This window comes from Alligator sinensis, unplaced genomic scaffold, assembly GCF_000455745.1.
Source record: "Alligator sinensis unplaced genomic scaffold, ASM45574v1 scaffold682_1, whole genome shotgun sequence".
Taxonomy (NCBI): domain Eukaryota; kingdom Metazoa; phylum Chordata; order Crocodylia; family Alligatoridae; genus Alligator; species Alligator sinensis.
This window is the reverse complement of record NW_005842011.1, coordinates 2521738-2528601: the sequence shown is the minus strand read 5'-3', so window position 1 is coordinate 2528601 and position 6864 is coordinate 2521738.

The following is a 6864-nucleotide window of genomic DNA, read 5'->3' as shown; positions in this document are numbered from 1 at the left end:
CCATAGCAGCTAGGTAGGGCAGTGCTATACTGAGCATATATCTGGGGGAGGGGAGGGAAGGGGGGACAAGTAGAGATAGTGGGATGGTACTTCCCCCACCCCCTCCTGGGAAGCCTTGCAATCTTATGCCCAATATGTTATGTATGGGTTGGGGAGAAGTGGGGGAGCAGCTTGCAGTGACTGCTGCTGCTGGATGGGTGCAGCAGTGGCAGCGGTACTCTAGGCAGGAGGGTAAGCTTTCCTTTCCCCTCAGCCATGTCAGTTTGTGCATTCCCTTTCCCACCCTTTCTGTTCTGGTCAGCATTTCCCACGCCCCACCTCCCCCAACCTTGGCCCGGCACTCAATGAGCTGGCTACACCTCTGTTGCAAGGGTAATAGCAAGACTGGTGGTTCTTTACTGTAAGCTGTTCTTATGTTATGGTCCTTTAAATAAAGTGTTGTTTCCACAGTACAATCCTCATCAACATACTACCAGAAGCTTACTTGCTACTTTGGGCACAAGCTATCATGCTCAGCCAACAGCTGTGGCTGTGAGGATTAACAAAGGACTCTACATCTTGGCAGCCATCTTGGCAGCTGCATGGCATGCACAGTCTCCAGGCTTGCTTCTTTTCCAGCAAAGAAAACTGCTTCTCCGGGGGGGCGATTTTCAGGAAAAAGGTACATGTTGTATGTGAGGATGTATGATATTTACTTGACCTAGAGCTCTGGACCCAACTATTCATACCTATAGATTAAGTTGGTTTAGGTACTTCACTAGTTTCTAGAGGCCAGATCCAACTACCTTGAAGGCATTGCACGCCCGAAAAATTCAAGTGCCTTGCCTCAGGAAAGTGATTCAAATCAAGCATACAGTGAATGGGGAAACCTAGATGCCTCCCATGGGCCATCCACATTGCCTACTCATTCAGCACAGAAATGCCTACAGATCACCCATTGGAAAAGCTAGGTACAAGAGTGTATCAGAACTAATGCTCTTCCTCAGAGATTAGGTACCTGACTCAGGGCTGCAAGGGATGTGCCTCTATCGTTTCAAAATCAGGACTGCTCAAAGGGGAGCACCTACTTGAAACAGGATGCCTTACCATAATTGACTTCAGTATAAAGCACAATACCCCACCTTTGCTACCGAACACAGTCAGTGGTGGTGTCAAGGCGACTCAGCTTTTTTGCAACAGTGATTGGAATACTAGTCCAGAAAGCTAGAATCTTGTATTCAATGTCCTCCTCACTGAGGGCATTCAAACCCATATCTCCCTTTTCAAAGAAGACTGCCCAGGACATCAAACCATAGGTTAGGCTCCACCCCTCCTATTAAAACTGGCCTATTGGGCATCCAAGGGTACAAGGTCTATGGGGTCAGAAGGGGAGCAGACCAAAAAAAAGTAGTGTGACTATGGACTAGTGAAGTAAGCATTCCCTTGGGAAGGTGGGGACTCCCGCTGCCTGTGTTATTTTTTGTTTTTTTTCCCCACCCAATGACAGTCTAATGTAAAATACATAAAAAGCCAGGAGCAGAACCAGGGACCCACCACCCCTTCTTTCAGAGGAGCGTCCCTTTCCTTGAGGTGCAATTACATGCCCTTTTGCTGGCTCCATGAACTAGTTAGACATTTTACATCAGACAATCACCAACTGAAAACAGAAGTAGTGGTAGGTCTCCCTCGCTTTTTTTTATGGGCTCCTGAAGCTTGCACTCTTGGTTGCCCAACTTCAACAGAAAGTATGGAGTGTAGGTCCACACAGACTAGCACATGGCCTGGTGCCCAGGGCAATCACCTGGGAAGTAGGAGGTGTGGACTTGAATCACTTCAGGCTGAGGGCAGATCTAGAGCTCAGGTCTTTAACTTCCCAGGCAAGTGCCCTTAACCACTAGTAGGTTACTGAGCAAAAAACAGCTGGCACCACTACACTGAAGTGTGTTTTAAGTATCAAACAGTTATTAGGTATGCTCTGACCCCACCGTAGGAATTGGGATCATCTCCCATACCAAACTGGATTGCAGAAGGACTTAGGTAGGTAGGAGTGAGGCACCCAAGTGACTAGTTTGTATCACTTAGGCTCTTTCTTTATGAATTAGACACCTAAACTCCATCCAAGTTACCCTTTGGCCAGGTTGGCTTGGCCTCAGCTCTTATTGATGGATTTTAACTTCTCCCAAAAACAAATACTTGAATGATGTGCACTTTGGAATAGCTATTTCTTGATACCATAAACACTATTTGGATTCTCTTGTCCTATTTCAGGAAAGCATCTCTATTTAGCACAGCATGTGCTATGTGCTTGCTTATGCAATTTCCTGGATTATAGCCAAGAAGAGGGCCTCTCACTGTCATTCAGGGTGCATGGAGAGTTTAGTGTGGGAGGAAATTTAAGGGCTCCACTGTGTAACAGTGGTCACTGCAGAGGGAACTTATTCCTTAAGTTCAGCAAAATGCAAGACTAAAGTCAATTAGATAAAAGAGAAGGAGACGTTTTAGAACTGATAAGAAGTGTGCACTTTGAAAAGGGCAGAGTTTAGATTAATGAGGCAAATGGTTAAAAGTTTGAAAAGGAGAACATCTGAAATATTAACCAAACACTGTTAAATCTTTACATCATTACCTGTATGTTATACTGCCTGCAGGCCACAGCAGGCTGCAGTACATTAAAGGAGTTTAGAGTGCTAGTCATGCTTCTTGTCCCTAATGGCCTGAGACCTTTTTAGCTGAGACTTCTACCCTACAAACTGTCACAGTTGTTAGAAACCATCCAGTATGCTCCACCTATCTGTTCCTGAAACCAAATATTTCAGGACTGGTGGCATGATTTTTTCAGTAGTTCCTCATCTTTTGCGAGATGGAACTCAGTCCCTTTATCAAGGGCCCAAGGCCCTGTTCCTATAGTTTAATCTGTTGGTGCAGCCCTGCCGTTCTAGGCATTGGGCTCTACATGGTCATGAGTGAATCTCATTGTAGGATTTGGTGGTCCATCAGGTCACTGATTCTGTTTAGCTTTTGGTCAAAGGTGGTGATTTCATGTGTTTTTTCTGTTTAGCTTTTTAACTAGATAACTTGGTTATTCATATTTTTATAGTTTCATAGTTTCGTAGTTGGTAGGGTTGGAAGGGACCTGAGCAGATCATCAAGTCTGACCTCCTGTCATGGGCAGGAAAGAATGCTGGGGTCAAATGACTGTCAAGAGCAGTGGTTTTGTCTAATCACTTCTATTATAGGTAAATATATGTTTTTTAAAAGTTTGGCTTAGTTTTCACTGCAACCATCCTTTACAAAACCATTCTGGGGCAATCTTTGAGTAATATAGAAGAAGGAACACCAGGAACACAGGGGTTGCTGCATTCTGCACTAGACTGAGACTTCAGACCTGGGCAGGATTCACACAGCTGCCTGTAAGATAGAAGAAGGTTTTGTCTTCTCTTCCTCCCCTAAACAGTTGTGTAGGACAGATATAGAACTTGACCCATACTAATTTAGAGTGTAAAGTGGATGTTGAGTTCACAATATCTGAGCATGACAGTGACTGCAAACTATTTGGGATGATAAAAACTGCTGAGGCTACAAGAAAGATTTCATGAAGATTTTACTACAGTGGGGATAGAGCAGTTTTGTGGTGGAGAAAGTGTATCAATACACTATAAACAACACAATACACACAGACAACAATATAAGCCTCTTACTGTATACATCCCAACAGGCCTTGACCTTGTAGTATCCCCTGAAATAAGACTATCAGACACTATGGGAAAAATCACTGACGATGCTTGTTCAACATACAGTGGTAGTTAAAGCATATTGGAATCAGATTCATAGGTATGTTAAAAGTATGGAAAATGATACAGCCGCTTATTCTGCAAAGACTTACGTCTGTGCTTATCTGCATACGCTATGAGTAAATGTCATGCTGAACACTCACAGGGTATGTAAACACAACCAAATGAAGGTGCGACTGTCACACAAGTTCATGATAACTTCAACCTAGCTAACATGGGGGTAAGAATAGTAATGAGGATGTGGCAGCTCCAGTATGAACTAACTACTCTGTATCCCAAGTGAGCTTCTGTAGCCATCTTTGGACTGGTAGCTTGCACAGGTGTATTGCTCTTACTCCTGACTGGGCTGGGCAAGTGTTCCTTGTGCATGGAAAATAAAGCATGCATAAAAATCCTTACAGGTTTTGGGCCACAGAAACAGGAGATGGTCATCTAGTCCAGTTGCTCTCATGGGGCTCATGTACATGCTATGATTTTTGCCCTTTCATGCGCTGCAACTGCATGTCTGTTTGCATGAGTGGGATTTCCCAACACTTTAAAAGTGCATTAAGCTAAAACTCCTCAGACATAGTTTAGTTTGGCTTGCCAGGAATTAAAGCGTTGTGTCCATGGGTTTGTTGCGTGCAAACACAAAGGCACTCAAAGACATGTAATGAGGCTCTTTGTCCACCAGATGGTGCTGCAACTTTTTTTGTACTTCACCCCTTTGAATTGCTTTCGTTTTCGAATTGTTTCTGCTTTTTTTTTTTCCTTGGGTGATTTGCCAGTTCCCTGCTTCCACAGCTGCATGGCAGAACACAGGCATGGGGTGGAGGGCAGTGTTGGACGGCTTCACTCTCCTGTGGTGCTGGCCAAGGACTTGGCTTAATTTATTTGAAAACCTAGTGCATGTAAACACAGATGCGACGCTCCAAAATAAACAAGTTTAAATTTACAATAAACCAGTTTAAATTTTATAAACTTATTTAATTTAACAAGGTTTAAAACCAGTGGTATATACAGGCACCCACGGTGGGCTGAGGTGGTGAGCAGCAGATGCAGTGGAACCAGCCTGCCTCCACCCTGCACAGTTTTGTTGTCCCAGGCACTTTTGTGTTGAGGTGCCATGATACTTTTTGTGAGCCACTTCTGCATGGAAAGAAACAGAGCAGCCTAAAAACAGCCCAGTTGGTGCAGCAGAGGAGGGCTAGTTATCTTGGGAGCAGTGCAGGTAAGGACAACAGTGTAGGTTCGATTCCAGAACTTGCATGTGCTGAGTTACCTCTGGTGTTTCTGCAGTGTGCCTGGCAAGAGGACCAGGAGGGAGCTTGGCTGTGAAATGGTCGGTGGGGTTTGACCAGGAGGAGGGCTGTGCAATTGTGTGGGGAGGTAGACTGTAGGTCAGCAGATAGGGTGGGGGGCGGCAATGGAGTGTGGGCTGGCAGCTGGGGGCAGGGGGGAAGATGAGCTACAGGGAATCAAAAAGGTTGATAACAACTATTCTAATCCATCCCCTTGCCCTGAGGCAAGATCAACTGTACCTCACTCATTCTTGACACATATTTATCTAACCTACTCTTGAACACCTCCAGTAATGGAGATTTCACGGCCTCTAGGGAACTCATTCCAGCACTTGACTAATTTTACAGATAGGATTTTTTCTTATCATCTAACCTAAAGCTTCCTTCTTGCAGTTTAAACCTCTTACTTTTTGTTCTGTCTTTACTTAAAGTAACATTAAGGCAAACAATCTTTTGGCCTCATAGAGATAGCTGGGCAATTAGAGTTTCTTCTCCTGAGATGTGACCTGCAAAAGGAATGAAAGAAAATAGTAGGTGTTGACTATTTTTTGGAGTGATTTCATTCAAGGAAGAGGGGTTGGAGTGGTGTTGTAGCTGTGATGGTCTGAGAAATATATGATGATTGAGATTTTTTTTGGCACTCTCTTTTATTTAGAAGACATATTAGGCAAGCTTTTGGGCACAAAGTGCCCTTCCTCAAGGTCACTTTGTGCCAGAAAGCTTGTCTAACGTCTTTCTGAACTACACAGTTGGTCCAATAAAAGATATCACTGAAAAAATCTTTACTTTCAAGCAAGGGCTTGTTGCTTAAACCTTACTTGTGTTAAATGTTTAACCTCTTGCAGAAGCTGTGCCCAACCTTTTCTCCCTGTAAGCAAAATGAGTGGTGCCAGGTTGGCCCACAGGATGGATCTGGTCCATGGGCAGAGCTAGCCCAGCTGGGGCTCCATCGAGATGCATGGGGCCCAGGCCCAATCCAGCTGTGTGGGACTTGGCAATTTGGTGATGGAGTAGTGTCAGTGTTAATTGCCATCACTTCCACGCTACCACATTTCTGGACCTGAGGGGAGACCCACAGGCAGAATGACATGACTCTGGATTGGGGCTGTGGGTTGAGCACTTATGCCAGGGGTGGGCAAAATGTGGCCCGCAGGTCGGATGTGGCCTGCCAGGCCATTCTACCCGGGCGGTGGGGCCCCTAAAAATTTAGAAAATTAATATTTATCTGCCCCTGGCTGCCTGTCATGCGGCCCTCGATGGCCTACCAAAACTCAGTAAGCGGCCCTCTGCCCCAAATAATTGCCTGCCCCTGACCTATGCTATATTGTCTTCAGAGAAGTCACCTATAGTACATGGCAGGGTAGAGGACGAAATGGGGGCTTTCCATTAATGATATGATGGGGAAGTTGTGGAGGGGGCTAAAAAGTGAAGCTCCTCCAATCTCAGCAATGTGGGTGAAGATATTTCTGAGTCGGGAGGGGCTTCACTCCAATGCCCAGGTCTGTGAGACTTGGGGGGCTTCATTCCTACTCCCATATCTCTGAGACGTAGGGGGTTTCACTCCCATCCTCGTGTCTCTCAGACTTGAGAGGCTTCATTCCTACCCCCGTGTCTCTGAGACTTGAGGGGCTTCAGTCCCACGCGCAGGTCTCTGAGACTTGCGGGGTTTCACTCCCATCCCCGTATCTCTGAGACTCGAGGGCTTCACTCCCATGCCCAGAGGAGACAGGAGCTGCACGGGGTGGGGACACAGGAGCCGCGGTGCGGTGCGGGGTCCCCGTGGCGGCGCGGCGATGCGGCGGCGCTGCAGCAGG